The following is an 18873-nucleotide window of genomic DNA, read 5'->3' as shown; positions in this document are numbered from 1 at the left end:
TTCTTCATTCAGTTCATGGCTGAATAACATTCCATGTATGGATATGCTAACATTTTGATTATCCATTCATTGATTGTTGGGCATTTGGGTTGTTTACACTTTTTGGCTATTATGAATAATGGTGCTATGAACTTTTGTGTACAAGTCCTTCTGTAGACATATGTTTTCATTTTTCATAAACATCTAAGTAACTAGCAGTGGAATTTCTAGATCATATGACACCTCAACATGTGAGACAACATCACAATTTCAAATTATTTTATTCCATACCTAGAAATCACTTGAGATAACAAACAAGAAACAGGTAAGACGGAGTCTACTGAAGGGGCCTTAAAAAAATGTTGTTACCATGCTGTAGACGTATTTGTAAAATGCCTCTCAGTGATGCAAAACTAAGAGATAACTTGGGAGATTTTTGTGCTTTATTTGAAAGTGCGTTGCCTAAGAAGTAGTCAAACTTGCACTCTTCACAGACGACATGATACTCTATGTAGAGAACCTGAAAGCCTCCACCAAAAAATTTCTAGAGCTGATACAGGAATTCGGCAAAGTTGCAGGATATAAAATCAACACACAGAAGTCTGTTGCATTTCTATACACCAATAACGAGGCAGCAGAAAGAGAAATCAAGGACTCGATCTCACCTACAATTGCACCAGAAGCCATAAGATATCCAGGAATGAACCTAACCAAAGAGGTAAAAGATCTGTACTCTGAAAACTATAGAATGCTTATGAAAGAAATTGAGGAAGATGCAAAGAAATGGAAAAACATTCCATGCTCCTGGGTTGGAAGAAAAAATATTGCCAAAATGTCTATACTGCCCAAAGCGATCTACATATTCATTGCAATCCCTAGCAAAATAACAGCAGCTTTTTTCACAGAGCTACAACAAACAATTCTAAAATTTGTATGGAACCAGAAAAGACCCTGAAAAGCCAAAGGAACGTTGAAAAAGAAAACCAAAGCTGGAGGCATCACGATTCCGGACTTCAAGCTATAGTACAAAGCTGTCATCATCCAGACAGTATGGTACTGGCACAAAAACAGACACATTGATCAAAGAAATAGAATAGGGAACCCAGAAATGGACCCTCAACTCTATGGTCAACTAGCCTTCGACAAAGCAAGAAAGAATATCCAAAGGAAAAAAGACAGTTTCTTCAACAAATGCTTTTGGGAAAATTGGACAGCCACATGCAGAAGAATGAAATTGGACCACTTACTTACAGCATACACAAAACAAATTCAAAATGGATGACAGACCTAAATGTGAGACCGGAATCCATCAAAATCCTAGAGGAGAACACAGGCAGCAACCTCTTTGACCTTGGCCACAGCAACTTCCTGCTAGACACATCTCCAGAGTCAAGGGAAACAAAAGCAAAAATGAAGTATTGAGACTTCATCAGGATGAAAAGCTTTTGCCTAGCAAAGGAAACAATCAACCAAACTAAAAGGCAACCTATGGAATGGGAGAAGATATTTACAAATGACATATCAGATAAAGGGCTAGTATCCAAAATCCATAAAGAACTTACCAAATTCAACACCCCCCCCAAAAAAAAACAAAAACAAAAAAATCCAGTCAAGTAATGGGCAGAAGACATGAACAGACATTTCTCCAAAGAAGACATACAAATGGCTAACAGACACAGGAAAAAATGCTCCACATCATTCGGCATCACGGAAATACAAATCAAAACCACAATGAGATACCACCTCACACTGGTCAGAATTGCTAAAATTAACGATTCAGAAAACAACAGATGTTGGCAAGGAGGCAGAGAAAGGGGAATCCTCATGAACTGTTGGTGGGAATGAAAACTGTGGCAGCCACTCTGGAAAACAGTATGGAGGTTCCTCAAAAAATTAAAAATAGGACCACCCTATGACCCAACAATTGTACTTCTAGGCATTTATCCAAGGAACACAAAAATAATGATTTGAAGGGGCCCATGCACACCAATCTTTATGGCATTAATGTCCACAATTACCAAAATATGGAAAGAGCCCAAATGTCCATCGACCGATGAATGGATAAAGAAGATGTGGTGTGTGTGTGTGTGTGTGTGTGTGTGTGTGTGTGTGTGTGTGTGTGATGGAATATTACTCAACAATCAAAAGGAATGAAATCTTGCCATTTTCAATGATGTGTTTGGAACTAGACTGTATTGTGCTAAACAAAACAAATCAGTAAGAGAAAGACAAATACCATAGGATTTCACTTGTATGTGGAATTTAAGAAACAAAACAGAGAACATAGGGGAAGGGAAGGAAAAATGAAATAAGATAAAAACAGAGAGAGAGGGGGAAACCATAAGGGACCCTTAGCTCTAGGGAACAAACTGAGGGTGGCTGGAGGAGAGGTGGTGCGGATGGGGTAATCGGGTGATGGGCATTAAGGCGGGCACTTGATGTAATGAGTACTGGGGGTTATATGCAACTGATGAATCACTAAAGTCTTTCCTGAAACTAATAATACACTATATGTTAACTAACTTGATTTTAAATTAAAAAAAGAGAGAGAGAAAGTGCATTGCCTATAGCCCATAGTTCTCCATTATCTTACTCTGTCTCTGTGGAAGGCATTTTGCAATACTGGCTTTTAAGCAAGTGATAGTATCAGATTGCAAAGTAATCCTTGTCTTGGGGAAGAAAAAGCTTGTCTCCATTTGAACATTCATTTCACAATGCTCGTGACCTATAGTGTGCCAAAAAGGTGGTTGTTGACTTTGGCAAGATGAAATTTCAGTGGAGGAGTGGGGGAACTTCCCCATTAGATGAGGGATGGAGACTAATTGGAGGGAAGGCCAGGAAATGTGAATTGAGTGTCAAGAATTCATTGTAGACCTTTGGTTTCAAAGTGTAGAATTTATATGTAAAGAGGACAGTAACTAGAGATGTGGAGAGAGGTTCATGGTATTAAGTGATAGTCTAAAATCATCAATTATAAGACACCTGACCAGGTTGAACTATGAACGGGAAGGAGCCATCTCCTAGATTTAACACCTAACCATTTAACATTTAACCACACCACCCTTTGCACACTTGTTTCAATTCTGGAGAAAGCTAAAACTTAACCAAAGAAATGGTGTTTTGTCTTAGTGCCTATTAGATGTATAAATGGATGGATGGATGGATGGATGGATGGATGCAGGAGGTGTCAAAAATGTACTGGGAATTCATGGATTTTTATGTCTTAGGGTAGAGCTCCTCATGCAGATGACTGAACCCATGGTGTTGGGTGGCTGAGAAAATGCAATCTCTCAGGACTCTGCAACTGAAGACTGCAAGATGGGAGCCCTCACCTTCAGTGTTGAGAAGCAGATTTAGACAGGCCACCACACCTTACATCCTGAAGGGATCCATCTGGGGGCAGATGAGTTCACAAACAGGACTCTTTTCCCGTAGGGGGTGATGGGATTACAGTCTGCTCGGAAGTATGCTGTGGTCCAGCTCTTGTGCCATTTGAAGAGACTCAAGAAAGTGTAGATCTGAATCCTCTCTAAACTTAATGTATATCACAAAGAGATATTCTTAATCTTTTTGGCTGGTGTGCATGTGCACGTGTGCGCGCGCGCACGCGCACACACACACACACACACACACACACACACACACACACACAACCTGGAGTGCATGCTGGCAGTAGCACTAGGAGAAACGGCATGCTTATGTGACCATCACTCATTGTTTGTTAGGTCGCATATGTCACTGAACCTTTTTGCATTAATAGCTAATGACAATTATGATTAACAGTGTATTTTACATGTTAGGGAATGTTTTTAAATTACCTCACCACCCAATTAAATATGATAACATGAAGAGAATTTCTATCTTTCATGTTGTTAAAGTGTCTCAATGAGCCACTGAGAATTCCCACCATGGGTGTGCACATGGGGAATCCTATACAGCCTGATACTGCTGGTGGGGATGTCTGTCAGTTAGTAGACCTTTTTACAGGTTGGTTTGTCAATGTCCATTAAAGACTCCAGGCGTTTTCAAGCTTCATGTATTTGGGACTTGCTCCTTCAAGTATTCATCCTCAGCATAACTCATGTCCCTCCATTACAGAGTGCATCTTCCTTATGTTTTCTGGGACTTCACTTTCAAGAAACGTATTCTCTTGTTTTTACGGACCAGGAAATTGAGCCACAATGATGTGCAGTGATATGCAGAAATACAGGCCGGACTAGCAGCCTGGCTTCAGAGGTGAGGATACAGATTTCAGAAGGGACACAGGTCAGCGGGAAAGCAAGACCTACTTGATTATGGTGTGATGCACAGCTGAGCGTCATGCAACTGCTTTGGGACATAGAGGCTGCCAGTTTCTGCTTTTCCACTTAAGAGAAGGATGACTCCCGACCAGGTTTCTTAATCTCCGTACATCATCGTTTCCCCAGCTTACAAAATGTTGTGGAGGTCATGTTCTCTACCTCCCGGGAATGCTGTCAAAAATTCATGAGAATGAAGAATGCATACATTCACAAAAGCTAAGTCCCCACAGTTTTCTGAGTCAGGGGCCTTTTCCTCGTGTAGGACTCTTAAGTTCCAACCACTCTAAGACTATTCACCCTAAGAACATTCAAGCACAAAGTTAATACAAGAACTTAGGCTTACTGAGTTCATTGAATGCAGAGTATGATAATACCTGTGGTGCAGATTGGAAAGTAATTACTGTGAAATCACTGTTCCTTCCTTCCCATCTCAAGACTGAAAAGTGCTTTCCCAGGTGGGATCTCATTACCCCCTACACCCATTGTAGAGGTTTTATCCCAAAACATGGTCAGCATGGGGGAAATGACTTACCCAAGAACCTATGATGTGCCTGACCCTCAGTGATTTATTGCAGTGGTCTTCTGCAAAACCTAGTCTTGCTGGGTTACAATACACTTATTATTCTAAGGAAATTAGCCTAGAGGATGAAAAGTGCGATGGAAAGTTTATGAAATAATGTGAAATGGACCAATGGTTTTCTTTCTCAAACCCAATGGAAATGGTCCAGAGATTGTTTTCTTTTTTTCCTAAATAATCTGAGAATGACTCCAGCACAGAGAAATGACACCAAAATTAATACATAATGGGAACTTGTACATTTCCCTTCCATTTAACATCTCCACATGATTGACTTATAATCATGCTATTTGGATCATGTCAAGGGAATCTCCTTTTAAGGAAGGACAAGTATGGATTAGAAAGGAGACCAACATCCATTGAGTACTCTATGTATCAAATGCCAGATTGACTTGAAATATTTTGCCCCTCACAGTAATTGTCTGATATGCATATAATTGTTCTCATTTTACAAATGAAGGAAGGCAAACTCAGAAATAGTACATAGTTTTCTTGTCATTGGTAAATTTATTACAGAAATCCTAATTCCAAACCGGTACTCTCTTCAAAGTAAAAATTTTTTTAAAAGTGCAACCTTTACACTTTGTGGCCATGCAGGGTTTAGGAATATGTGTGTTTGAACTGTCCGTGTATGTTCTCCTTGAAAAACTCATGCACGTATGAATGGATACTGATATTTTCTTTCTCCAAGTAGGACATTTTCAATATACATAAGATCCTAGATCCCAGAAGAGATAACCTGGTTATAGATCTTAGCCCAAGTCTGGCAAGTAATATTCACCAATAAATATTGGGGGGAAATCACAAATCCATGGATCAGTGAAAGGTATTTGCCTTAATGCAAGAAGAGCACCTATATCAAAGTAGCAAAATGGACAAAATGTAAAAAGAGTTCAAAAAGGAAGAAAGGCAAGTGGCCAACAATCATGAGAAAATAATGTTCTGACTCATTAATAATTTAAAGAATGAAAATGAAATCATCTAAATATCCTTTAATGACCTATCGTCTGGATGATGCCTGCAAGAAATTCACTTCAAATAAAACAATATGAGTAGGTTGAAAGCAAAGGGATGGAAAAGATACCATGAAAATAAAAGAAAGCAGAATGGCTATGCTAATTTCAGATTAAGAGCAAGGAAAGTTACTACATACAGAGAGGGTTATTATATAACGGTAAAAGAGTCAATCCCCCCAAGATATAGCAATCCTAAATATGTATGCACCCAACAATGGAGCTACAAAAATATGCAGAGCAAAAAAACTGATAGGATGGAAAAGAGAAATAAACAAATCCACAGTTTAGGGGGAGAATTCAACACCCTTCTCTACACTTGATGCAACAACTAGATGATCTTTGTCATTTAATTGTTTAGACCTGTGTGGTCTTTTCTGACACCAAATTGTGTTGTCACTTTCTTCTGACATCAAAGGCATGTGTCTTTTTCCACATCAAGAACCAATTATCTGATACCAACTGGGTACCCAGCAATTCAATTCGAATCTGACACCATCTACCTGGATTTGGCATCAGTTCCCACAAGTTAAAGGGTTTACTTCCACAAGACTGCCCCCACTTCAGATGTTAGCCACCAGTTGGATTCCCAGGTGACCCACACTTCTGCCCAACTAACTATAAACTCAGGAGTTTCTACGACCCCACCCCTCAGGTTTGATAGTTCAATAGAACAAGCCACAGAACTCAGGAAAATGCTTTACTTACAACAACTAGTTTATTATAAGGGATACAACAACTCAGTCACAGCCAAATGGAAGGATACTTAGGGGAAGGTATGAAGGAGAGAAGGGATGTGGAACTTCCGTGCCCTCTTGGGGCACACCACTTTCCCAGTCCATCAAAGTGTTCACCCACCTGGAAGCTCCCCTAACCCCACTGTTTAGGGTTTGTTTGTTTGTTTGTTTGTTTGTTTATGGAGACGCTCTTACAAAGGCATGATCAATAAAAATCTTTGGCTGCTGGCGATTGAACTCAATCTCTAACCCCCCTCCCCTCCCCAGAGGTCAGGAATGAAAGAGGGGAATGAAACTGAAAGTTCTAACCCTCTTATCTACCGGTTGGTTTTTCTGGCAACCAGCCTCCATCTTGAAGATATCTAGCCTCTCCCCATCATAACACATCTCATTAGCATAGAGAAGACATTAAATTCCAAAGCTTTTAAGCCCTCTGTATCAGGAACCAGGGACAAAGACCACATATTTATTTTTATTGTAGCACAAGACTATTTACAGTTATGTAATTATTGTAATTAGTAAAATATTTGCATGTAGGTCTACCATTTAATTATTCGTTTTCTCTTTGTCTCCTCCACTTTTCATGCCTCTCTTTCCCGTTTCTTACCTTCTTTTGGTTTATTTGATTTTGTTCTTGCATACCTCTAAATTTTTTCTTCTGTGATTTTGGCATTATTTCTTTGTATAACATTATTACTGGTCACTACCGATTACAACTTTCTTAATTTTACACAGCATATTAGAAACAAAATATTGCTGCTATAATTGATTTGTGAAACTCTCACCACCATATAGGTCCCCTTACCTTCCCTTTGTCATGTTATAAATGTTTCATATATTACATCCACATTTATTGAAAACCCTATTAGACTATTGTATTATATGTACATATTATTATATATTATATGTATTATATTTTTTTCTTTCAGTAATCGAACCTATTTTGGAGAACTCAACAGGTGAAAAAAATGTCTATTATATTTCTCCAGATATTTACCTTTTCTGTTGCTTTTCCTCTGCAGGTACGTGTAGTCATAATATTTCCGTCCAAAATAATATTTTAACTAACTTACAATTTTCTAACCTATCTTTCCCCACTTGCAACACAGACTGAATGTCTCAATGGCAATGAACAGTCATCTGCATCATAAGTTTAGTGCTTACAGAAACACTCGTGGCCTATAAATACGTGAAAGTATTAAACTAAGTTAATGTTTGTTTTGGTCCAAGTAACGTTTATTTATAGAACTACAATGCAACACTTTTCTACCCTATTTTAAAGATGAAACAAGTAAGAAAGTGAGAGGTTAAGTACTTTGCCTAAGCTTGCACACTTAAAAGGGACACATCGTGGACTTTGAACCCAAATCACATGGCTCTAGAGCCCCTGAATATTTAGGGTGATAGAACTTGAGACATAACTGCACACAGATATCACCAAATTTCAGCGGTAGAAACCACACTGATAAGCACCTACATTTACAGATCTGTTGTCAAAAAATTGTAATCAGTGTCTTTTCTCTATGAATCAGTATTCTTTGAATATATTTCTGAAACAATAAAACCATGAGTACTTTATCTGTAAAATATTTTGTGTCTTCAAATCTTTACCTTAATAAATTTTCCTCTTTATGGAATTCAAGCAATACAGAAATGTGTATTTGTAAAATGAAATTACTCTAAATCTCCCTCCTGCCTGACTCCTGGCCCCTGACCCAAGGGTGTCTACTATCAATAGACTGCTACATGTTCACCAGATGTGTTTCTCTGTAGGTAAACTATGGTCACAATCACAGATACACAGAAATATTTATTCATGCATAGATCCCTTTTAAATACTGGAATCACATAATTCATATTCTGCAACTTGTCTTTTGGCATTGAGAAGAGCATCTCTTCATGTTTTCATGTGTATTTTATCAGCTAATGTGTTTTCAAATGTTTCTAAGACATGCATACTGCTCTTTAGATGAATTCCCTGTGTATATTCATATTAGTTATCTACTGCTGCATAATAAATTACTCCAAAATTTAGATGCGTACAACACCATTTCTTTGGATTTGGAATCAGGGAGCAGCTTAGATGGAAGGTCCTGGCCCAGGGCCTCTCACAAGGCTGCAGTCCAAGGGATAGGTAGGGACTACAGCCATCTCAAGGGCCAACAGGGGAGGCTCTACTTCCAAGCTCATTCATATGGCTGTTGGCAGTCTTCAGGGCCTCACTGGGTCTTGCCAGAGACATAGGTTCTTTGTTACAGGAGTAGCTCACAACATGGCAGCTGGCTTCTCTCACAATAAGCATGAGACCAACAAGGAAGTGATCACAGCCTCTTTGTAACCTAATCTCAGAATTGATATCCCATCTCTTCTCATATATTCTAGTTGTTAGAAGCAAGTCACCAACTCCAGCCCACACACAATAGGACAGGTTACACAAGGAAGTGAACATAGGAGGCCACATCATCATTAGACCATTTCTCCATATTGGTTACTGGGAATGCTTGCTTCAGTACATTTCATTATATAAAAGAAATAGGTGACACCCTGGACAGCATGAAATATAAGCACTTAAAAGAGATTAGAACAATCAGAGCCCTGGTGGCTTCAGGACACAATGGGGAAAAGCTCTAGTGAAATGCAGGTTACATTACTGTGAAGGCATTAACAAAGCAGTTTCCCCAATTAACCCAGCTTCTCCTAACTAACACCCTGCTATGAACTATGAATTTAATAATAGGCAACTCAAATAAATGTGAAGATTAAAGGTGATACAATTTATAGTACCACTTGCATACATTACTTTTTTGAGCATTAACATCCTACCCTCCAGATTATCTGTCCCAGAAGAATCACCCGTTCTGACTGAGCTCCTGTCTGCCAGCTTAAAAAATATCAATTCACAAGGCCCCCATACCCAGGTACCTTCACTGCGGGGGCAGGATTTCATTTCTGCCATCACTGACCTCATCATCACCATCATTACCTCATCATGATTATGACCACTATCATCACCATCATTATTATCGCCAAGAGCATTTGTTGAGTGAGTGTCCATGGGATGGTGTATAATGATGAGCCCCTAAGCCCTGGTGGCCCATCATCTACATAAGAGATTGCTGGGTATAGGCAATGTTTCTTGACTTTCTTTCATGATCTCCCCATAGAGAGGCTTTTTACACATTTTGGGGGGCAACACCTTACTGCCCAGAATGTGAAATTTTAACTGGCAGATGTAGTATATATCTGTTCATGTAGTGTAGACTTTTGGAGGGCCACAAACCATTGTAATGTCTACTCTTCCTCCCCTACTCTCAAGAACGAATTTCAACCCCTTTGGGGTGATATCACCCCTACTGAGAATGCATGAAAATTGTATGAATGCATGAAAAGATGGAATGCCATCCCTGCCCATTATGTGGCGTGTGGTACAGGACCATTTGCTTAGACTCCATTAGCCTACCCTTGGTCATCTGTAAAAGGGGACCCAGGACGCCTTCCTTACAGAACTGTAGGGAGGGGTAAGTGGGAAACCCAGTACAGAGCACACAGCACATAGGAAGACTTCAAGAACTGTGAGTCCTGGCCCATCTTTCTCCTCCTTCCCAGAGAGTGATGACTGTTACCTAAAACCAAACAGTATAACTGCCGCAGAGGCCACCCAGGAACGTGGCAGTAGTAGCCCCTACTCACATAATGAATGAAGCTTTGGGGCCATTTCTGTGTTGCAGGATGGCTTTGCTGAGGGATTTGGGGTGGGAAAAGAGGATCCTCAAGCCGTGTCCTTTAATTCCTCGTCCTGTCCTGTTTCTTTATCTTCTAGATCGCTATTGGAAAAGCAGTTTGCCATTGAGCCCCCAAATGAAGAGAGAGTGCAGATAAAGAGGAGGCAGGAACCACAGGCCCTTGACCCTGACACCAGACCCCATTACCCACTCTAGGACCATGCACGGGAATTTCATCTGTACCATCAGCTTCTTCAAAGAGAAGGGTTGGGGAGCTGTGTACCCACGTGGGCACAATAGTAGAAACGTGTAAAACTGCAAGTTTTCAAGTCCTAGAGGGTTGTCATCTATCAAGGAGAACTTTGGTTGCCCTTTGGGGAGTGTCAGTGGTACAATGCCATTCCTGTTCCTGCCTAGATGACTCTGGAAGATGGAATTTCCATTGTGATGAGTCTGAGTTTGTCATCTGTCTGGCTTTACGGGCCATGCTCAAGAGTGCAGTAGCTGACAAGGACCTCACTCTCTCCTCTCATAGATGTTGCCAATGTCTCTGCAAGGAGGTTGTACCAATTAGGCCTCCCCCAGCAGGGTATGGAGTTCTCATAGCCCCACACTTTCTGTTTAAGGAGGTTGCAGGATAAACACAAAATCAGTGGTCAGGTCTTGGGGTTTTTTTGTGTTTGTTTTTTGCAAACTCTGGAATTATTCCGGAATATATTGTGAGACACAAATATGAAACATGCCATTTATAGGGAAATATAAGAAGAAGAAATGAAAAGTAGAGGCAAGTGGGTGGCTCAGTCGTTAAGCGTCTGTCTTCAGCTCAGGTCATGATCCCAGGGTCCTGGGATCGAGCCCCGCATCGGGCTCCCTGCTCGGCCGGAAGCCTGCTTCTCCCTCTCCCACTCACACTGCTTGTGTTCCCTCTTTCACTATCTCTATCTGTCAAATAAATAAATAAAATCTTAGAAGAAGAAGAAGAAGAAGAAGAAGTGAAAAGTAATCTAACATTCTAGTACCAGGATATTGGATTAGCAAATATTATGAAAAAATTACACTCATTATGCACTCAGATCTGCAGAAACAGATGCTCTTGTCTTGTAATTGTTTGGGCTATACACTAACAAGAAGACTGTAAAGTTTAACTAGACAGTATGCACTAAAAATGTCTAATGTTCATGCTCTTTGACAAATCAGTCCCACTTGTGGGTTCTAGATGCAGCCAGGGGAGGCTCCTGCCATCATCATTCATCTGTCCACACTGTTTGGGGCTGAGCTGACCATCAATACAGCTGACTCAGTGGCTTCAGGCCCCCTGACACCTTGATACAAAGAGGAAACTCTGTCTCACCAAAGGTCGCCCAGCCTCAATGGACCACCCATGGAACCACCACAAGCATTAATATGGAGCAGTGCTAGGTCCCCACTGTAGGAGAGACACGTAGATCTCTGACCTCATTTCTGTGTGGGAGAAATCTCCCTTCCTCTCCTTCCCTGTGCCCTTAGAAGCCTTCCCCACCATAGCAGGTACAAACAGTCCAATGCTTACTGTAAGTTTAACTTTTCTTTTGGCGGGGCAGGATTCCCTTCTCTTCTTTTTATGGAAGTATAGTTGACACATAATGTTACATTAGTTTCATGTGTACAACATAGTGATTCACAAGTCTATACCTTATGTTATGCTGACCACAAAGATAGCTACCATCTGTCACCATACAATGCTATTACAGTATCACTGACTATATTCCTTATGCTGTACCTTCCATCCCTGTGACTTATTCATTCCATAACTGGAAACATGTACCTCTCACTCCCCTTCACCCAGTTACCCATCCCCCCCACCCTCTCTCCTCTGGCAACCATCAGTTTGTTCTCTGTATTTATGAGTCTGTTTCTGCATTTTGTTTGTTTACTCATTTGTTCTGTTTTTTAGATTCCACATATAAGTGAAATCATACATTTGACTTTCTCTGACTTATTTCACTTAGCATAATATCTTCTGGGTCCATCCACGTTGTCACAAATGGCAAGATCTCATCCTTTTTTATGGCTGAGTAATAATTCCATATAGATAGATGTAGATATGATATAGATATAGATGATACAGATATAGATGTAGATAGGTATATACCACAACTTCTTTACAAAGGATGGAAGAAACACAGGCTTCAGGCAGTTTCTGCTCTCAGCCCTGACCCAATCCTCCCTGGAGGCAAGGGAAAGGGGCACCAAGCCCGGCTTCCTGCTGCAGGGAGGGTAAACACAGTGAGACCAGAGGTTAACCACCTCAGCAGTATGTACCCTGATACATTTTCTAAAGATCTGTCACCAGCAACTAATGGTATCCAGGCTTCCAGGTCCCATCCATGGCTCTGGCTGTGGGGGTGGTGAGCAACTTCTTCGCCATCCATCTCTGTACTCAGGAGCATGTGATTTGGAGTCACATACATCCATGAAGAGAGGGCAGTGATACCTCACTACCAAGGTTGTCTTGAGGATTAAATCCGGCCACTAACATGAAGAATGTTCCACTGGGTTGGGTGATGCAATCTGCTCTATAAGCATTAGCTATATTTCCTCTCTAGAGCAAGAAATGTATAAGGCAACTCACCTGCCCCTTTGGCCAGGGCCCCCCCTTAGGCAGATGGCAGGTCAGAATCACCCTGGTATCATTTTCTAAAGTCTCACCTGAAATTCCTTTTTTTGGTGAAAATAGGATGTCTGCATCAAACGCCATTCGAGTTAATAAGCCATAATAATACGGGCCTTGGAAAATGGATGTGCCCATTTGGCACCAATGTGTATGCCAGTGTCTGTTTCCCCTTTATTCCACCAGCACCAAGTATTACCAGTTTTGTCTTTATTGCCAAGCTGATCTCATTTTCCCCAGACCTGCCCTGTTGGGAGTGTCATCTCCAGTGGTCATTTAACTCACAGATTCTCCCCATCACCGGGCTTTTCCTGATTTAGCAAATAAAAATAAAGGACACCAAATTGAATTTCAATTCCAGATAAACAGTCACATTGCATGTGACATACTTAGACTAAAAATTATCTGTTAGTCCTCTGGAATTCAAATATAACTGGCTATCCTCATTTTATCTGGCAACCCTATACAGGGGGAGTTCTGTAAAGGAGAACCAAGGTGCTCTGGTGAACAGCCCTAGCTGAGCCCCCAAGCAACAACCAGCACCAGTCATCCATGTGGGTGAGCACTGCCCCTGAGTGGAGCCTCCAGACAACGGTAGCCCCAGGTGACAGAAACCACTTGGAGCAGAAAAACACCCAGCTGAGCGCAGTCAACACACTGACTCCTGAGAGACAATAAATGACCATTGTTTGGGGGACTTTGTTGAGTAGAAATGGATATCCAAAGCATGTGTTTTGGGTGTACTTTTCCTCTTCTTCTGTGGTCTGTAATCACTGGATAAGATAGGGATTTGCTGATCCCTATCTTCAATCTTGAAGGCTTGGTAGAACTTCGTTTCAGTTTTGGCTACAGTCTGCAGGTGGGTTTAGGTGTGGGTATCGTTTTCTGAACATCTCTTCAATTCTTTCCTGAGGGGATTCCCAGAGGAGATTTTCATGATATATGAATTTTCACCCTACTCTTGGAATTTTGAACCTAATTCCAATCCCCCTTCGTAAGATGAGTTTCCACTGCAATCTCCTGTGTTGAGGAACTGAGAGGCTGTTGCTACAATTGGCTCCATGAACCACAGGGAATGCCATACCTTCAGAACATTGCTTGGTGAGTACGCAATCAGAACAAGGGCTGTTTATTCACTTTGAAATGCGATTCTCAAGGATTGTTTCCTGGTACACTCTCCTGCCACAGGGATAACCTTTGGCAAGGAAGGTACTTTCTTCAAGCACATATAGATAGGGTTCCTTCACCAGAGAGCAGGGAGCTCTGCATTGCAGTCTTTGGCCTTTGTGATTATCTCATGCAGCGCTGCTAGGTGGCCAAGTCAGTATAATTCTGGGGTTCGTGAAAAGGAAGCCCAATTGCCTGCATATCTAAAACCACTTTCTGCAATATCACCTTGATAAGCAATAGAGTCCATATATTGTTCTTTTCATTCTTTTGTCCTAGTTCTTAGTTGGTTCAGAGCTCAGATGGGGAAAAGTGTGTTTTGGGAGACGCTTAAAGACAAAAGAATCTTTTAAATCTTTTTTTTTTAAGTTTTTATTTTAATTCCAGTACAGTTAACATACAGTGCTATATTAGTTTCAGGTGTACAATACAGTGATTCGACACTTCCATACGTCACCCGGTGAGCATCACTGACAAGAGCACTCCTTAATCCCCATCACCTATTTCACCCACCCCTCCTACCCACCTCCCCTCTGGCAGCCATCAGTTTATTCTCTATAGTTAAAAGTCTGTTTCTTGGTTAAGACAAAAGCATTTTGAAACAGACCATAGGTATAGTTGAAGACACAGAAACCAGGAGAAGAGCTGTGGTTCTATTACCCACCCCTGAGAGCAGAGCAAACCTGGGCTCTATAAAGACAGCTTGCTACAAGAATTTTGAAGGGAGAGGGACTGGGATGTGTGTTTCCCACTCCAAAGTCACAAATGAGGTAAGTGATTCCCACAATAGAGAAGAAGTGGATTAGAGAGAAGGTAGAACTGCTTTGATCATGGGTGTCCCTCCACATGGAAGAAAATATCAGGAATGGAGGATAAGAATTTCCACAACAGAAACTGTTGTATGCTTCAGAAAATAGGTTTCTGCCTATTGAATGACTGTATTATTCTAGGGCCGCCGCCCTGAAGCACCTCTGAATGTTTCTTTAAATGACGTTTCTCTGTGTTCCTAGATCATTCAGTCAGGTGATTATAAGCAATCTCTTGGTTTTCTGCCACAGAAACTGCTTAACATGGCCTTGATTTCACACGCTCACCCTCCCAGGGCTAGCTCATCTCCAAGAACCCCTAGGGCACCTCCTTGGGTCTCTGTGTACTGATAATACTCCCCTCCTGTCTGATTGTAAAGTACACAAAATTCCTGAAGACAAGGACATTCTTTGTTCCATCAATCCGGGCAGATTTCCACCAATTGCCCAGGTCCCAGGCTAGAGCCTCTAATTACCATGCTTTCTCACATGGTGGCCTGAAGAGCTATGGTGTTTTCCTTTCAAGGGAAAGGTGAGGGGGGGAGGGATGGAGCGGATGGGTGGGGGTGGGGGGGTGGGTAAAGAGGACTGCGAATGCATTTCCGCTGTAAAGGACCAGCCTGCATCTCGGTTGCCCTAGAAACTCAACCTCAACGTGGCGACCCCTGACGACTTTTCAGTAGAGGCAGACAGAGCCTTTCCAGAAGAGCAGGTCCCACCTTCAGGTGTTTGGGACTCAACTGAGGGCGTGCCTCCGGCGGTGGGGGCTGAACTGCCCTGGGGTGTGGGGAGACAAAGGCATCCAGATCCAAGTCGCCTCTTTCCTGCTTTGGGGCTCGGTGACCTGGCTGTATTGTAGGTGAAGCCACTGGGGTCCCCCCATTGACCCCAGTGAGTGTGGGTCCTGCCCCAGGGGTGCCCTGGAGCTGCTTTCCTTCTAAAGGCAGGGGCACTAGAGGTATTACAGCGAACGACCCTCTCTGAGCCCCCACTTCCCCCTCTGTACAATGGGGATGAGAATGCCTCACCCACAGGATGGCCGAGAACAGTCAGTGATACACAGGAGCAAGCCCATTGCCCTGTGCTTACTGCGGAATCATGAATGCCTGTATGAATTCAGGCCACTTGTTACTGTTTTCAACTGTGTTGTTGGAAGAAGGAGGAAGAAAGAAAGGAGAAATAAAAGGCCCTGTGAGAAGTCCATTATAACATGAGGTTGTCATGATCAGGACCCAATTGAATCAGTGTCATTGTCACTAACCCAGTGCCTAGCGTGGTGTTGGGCACATAGTTACCTACACCAGTAAGGGATAGTGATTGCTGGATCTATCTCTCCCTGTGCAGTGCTTCCTGCTGGTGGCCAAGCTTATATCAGGCACCCCAAGGAGGCAGGTTCTGAGGATCTGTGTCCTGATGGCTGTAGAACCATCTGCTCCAGATTCAAGGGCAGCAGTCCTCAGGAGATCCCAACACTTCACATCCGTGTTGGGATCCGACACCTGGCTCAAGTGAGTTCATAGATCTGAACAAAAGCCGTGATATGGATTAGCTCCTGTGAGGTTCACAAGCTAGCCCAAAAGTAGAGATGCTACTTTGATCTCATCATGGGAGAAGAGGTTTAGCAGGTGGAATTTCTTTCCATCAGCAGCTATAGGCTATGTAGTAGCCCTGAGGCCCATCATAGAAATGCCCCCTTTGTGCAAAAGCAATGAATTCTATAGCCTGAGGAAAGAAATTGTTTAATGTGCATTTGCAATAAATTTACATATATTTTGCTGGATGTACAAATAATTATCAGCGATTCCCATGTATCTCTCAGATAGGTCTTGAAATAAGTATTTGAATATATAGTTTTTCTAGTAATTTGTGATCGTAACATGGATTCTTTCCTGCTCATGGATAAAAAAACGTTTTTATCCATTGTATAATGAAACATTTTAAATGCCAGAGTTTCCAAGTGTTAGTTAAAAATGTCAGCTACAAAAATTTAGTATTTTCAAAAGTAGTAAGTACTCCAGAGCTTGCCCTATTATAACGATACTCAGCCATGTTCCCTAAAATAACCAGGTATTCTAAAATATCATGATTATTTTCCAAGAAATAATATTTTTTAGTTCTGTGCTTCAGAAGAACATGTGCATCAACTTTCACTAAATATTTCTGAATACCCCATTGCAAATGGTGATTTCTATTTTGGTCATATGTGGTGCAGACCAATTTGGTAAGACATAGTGGGGACGTGTTAATATGACAAGGACGTATTAACGGGAATCACTCTCCTGTTTAATTTAACTGCATTAAAGACTTGGAAAAATTCAAATATATTCCAAATGCTTTATTGACATATGATTGACATACGATGCACTGCACACATTTGAAGTATATGCTTTAATAAGGTCTGACGTATGTATCCATCATGAAACCAAAACTGCAGTCTAGATAATAAACATATCCATCACCCCAAAAACCTTCCCCATGCCCTTTTGTAGTCTCCTCACCCACCCTCCTCTAGCCTCCAACTCCCTCCCCTGGACCTCTCCCTGTTCCCAGGCAACCACTGAACTTCTGTCACCATCAATTTCCTTTTTATATGACTTAATGTCAGTACAATTGTACAGAGCATACTCTTGTTCTCTGGCTTCTTTCATTCAGCCTAACTATTTGTAGATCTATCCATTTGTTGCATGTGTGGATAGTTCCTTTTTATTACTGAATAATATTCCATTATATGCATATATCCCAATTGGTTTCAACCATTCACCTGGTGATGGACATGTGGGTTGTTTTCAGCTTGAAGCTCTTTTCAATAAAACTGGTATGAACAGTTGTGTACAAATCTTTACATGGACCCATGCTTGCTTTCTGTAGGGTAAATACTTAGGGGCTCAATGGCTGGATCATATGGTAGATGTAAGATGAACAATGTAAGAAACTACCAAACTAGTTCCAAAGAGATTGTATCATTTTTTCATTCCCACCAGCAGTATATGAAAGTTCCATCCTCCACAATGCTTAGTATGGTCAGTATTTTTAAAGTTGGCCATTCTAACAGGGCTGTGGTTGTAGTTAATTGTAGTTTTAATTTACATTTCCTTATTAACTAATGATGTTGGTCATCTTTTCATGTGCCTATTTGCCATTTGTATAATTTCTTGGATGAAGTGTTTGTTCGAATTGTTTGCCCATTTATCTATTGGAGTGTCTGTTATTGACTTTTGAGGGATTTTCCATATTTTGGATACAGGTCCTTTATCAAATAAATGATTTGCAAATATTTTCCTCCCAGTCAGTGGCTTGTCTTTTCATTCTCTCAATAGTGTCTTGAAGAGTAGACATTCTGTTGTTGTTGTTGTTGTTGTTTTGTGGTCTTTTTTTCATTCTGAGGCAGTCTGATTTATCAATTTGTTCATTTATGTATTGTGGTTTTGGTGTGGCTTCTAATAAATCTTTGCCTAAGCCAAGGTCACAAAGATTTTCTCCCATGTTTTCCTCTTCTGTGTTTCTTACTATGTTTTTACAACTTTAGGTCTTATATTGAGATCTATGATCCATTTTCAGTAGACTTTTGTATGTGGTGTGATCATATGGATCACGGTTTCTGTTTGCTTTTATAGTCTAGGTCTTTTTGCCATTTGTGCATGGATTTTAGATTCAGCTATTAATTTTCAAAAAAAAATACTGATAAAGTCCACTAGGATTTGGATTTGGATTGTATTGAATCTATAGATGACTGTGGGGATTTTTCATCCTAACAATTTTCATCTTAACAATACTGAGCTTTCGAAACCAAGCATATGGAAAAATGTCCCAGAGACAATCTTTAGGTCATCTACAGAAAAATCAGTCACTCAAAGAAAGTAGTTATGGTACTTTCCACTTGATAGGCATGATTAGAAGTTTGTTGAATTGTGGATGTTTTCT

This window comes from Eumetopias jubatus, unplaced genomic scaffold, assembly GCF_037043125.1.
Source record: "Eumetopias jubatus isolate StellerSeaLion01/CBP00866 unplaced genomic scaffold, mEumJub1_p1.0 scaffold_200, whole genome shotgun sequence".
NCBI classification, from domain to species: domain Eukaryota; kingdom Metazoa; phylum Chordata; class Mammalia; order Carnivora; family Otariidae; genus Eumetopias; species Eumetopias jubatus.
Note: the sequence above shows the minus strand (reverse complement) of the source record.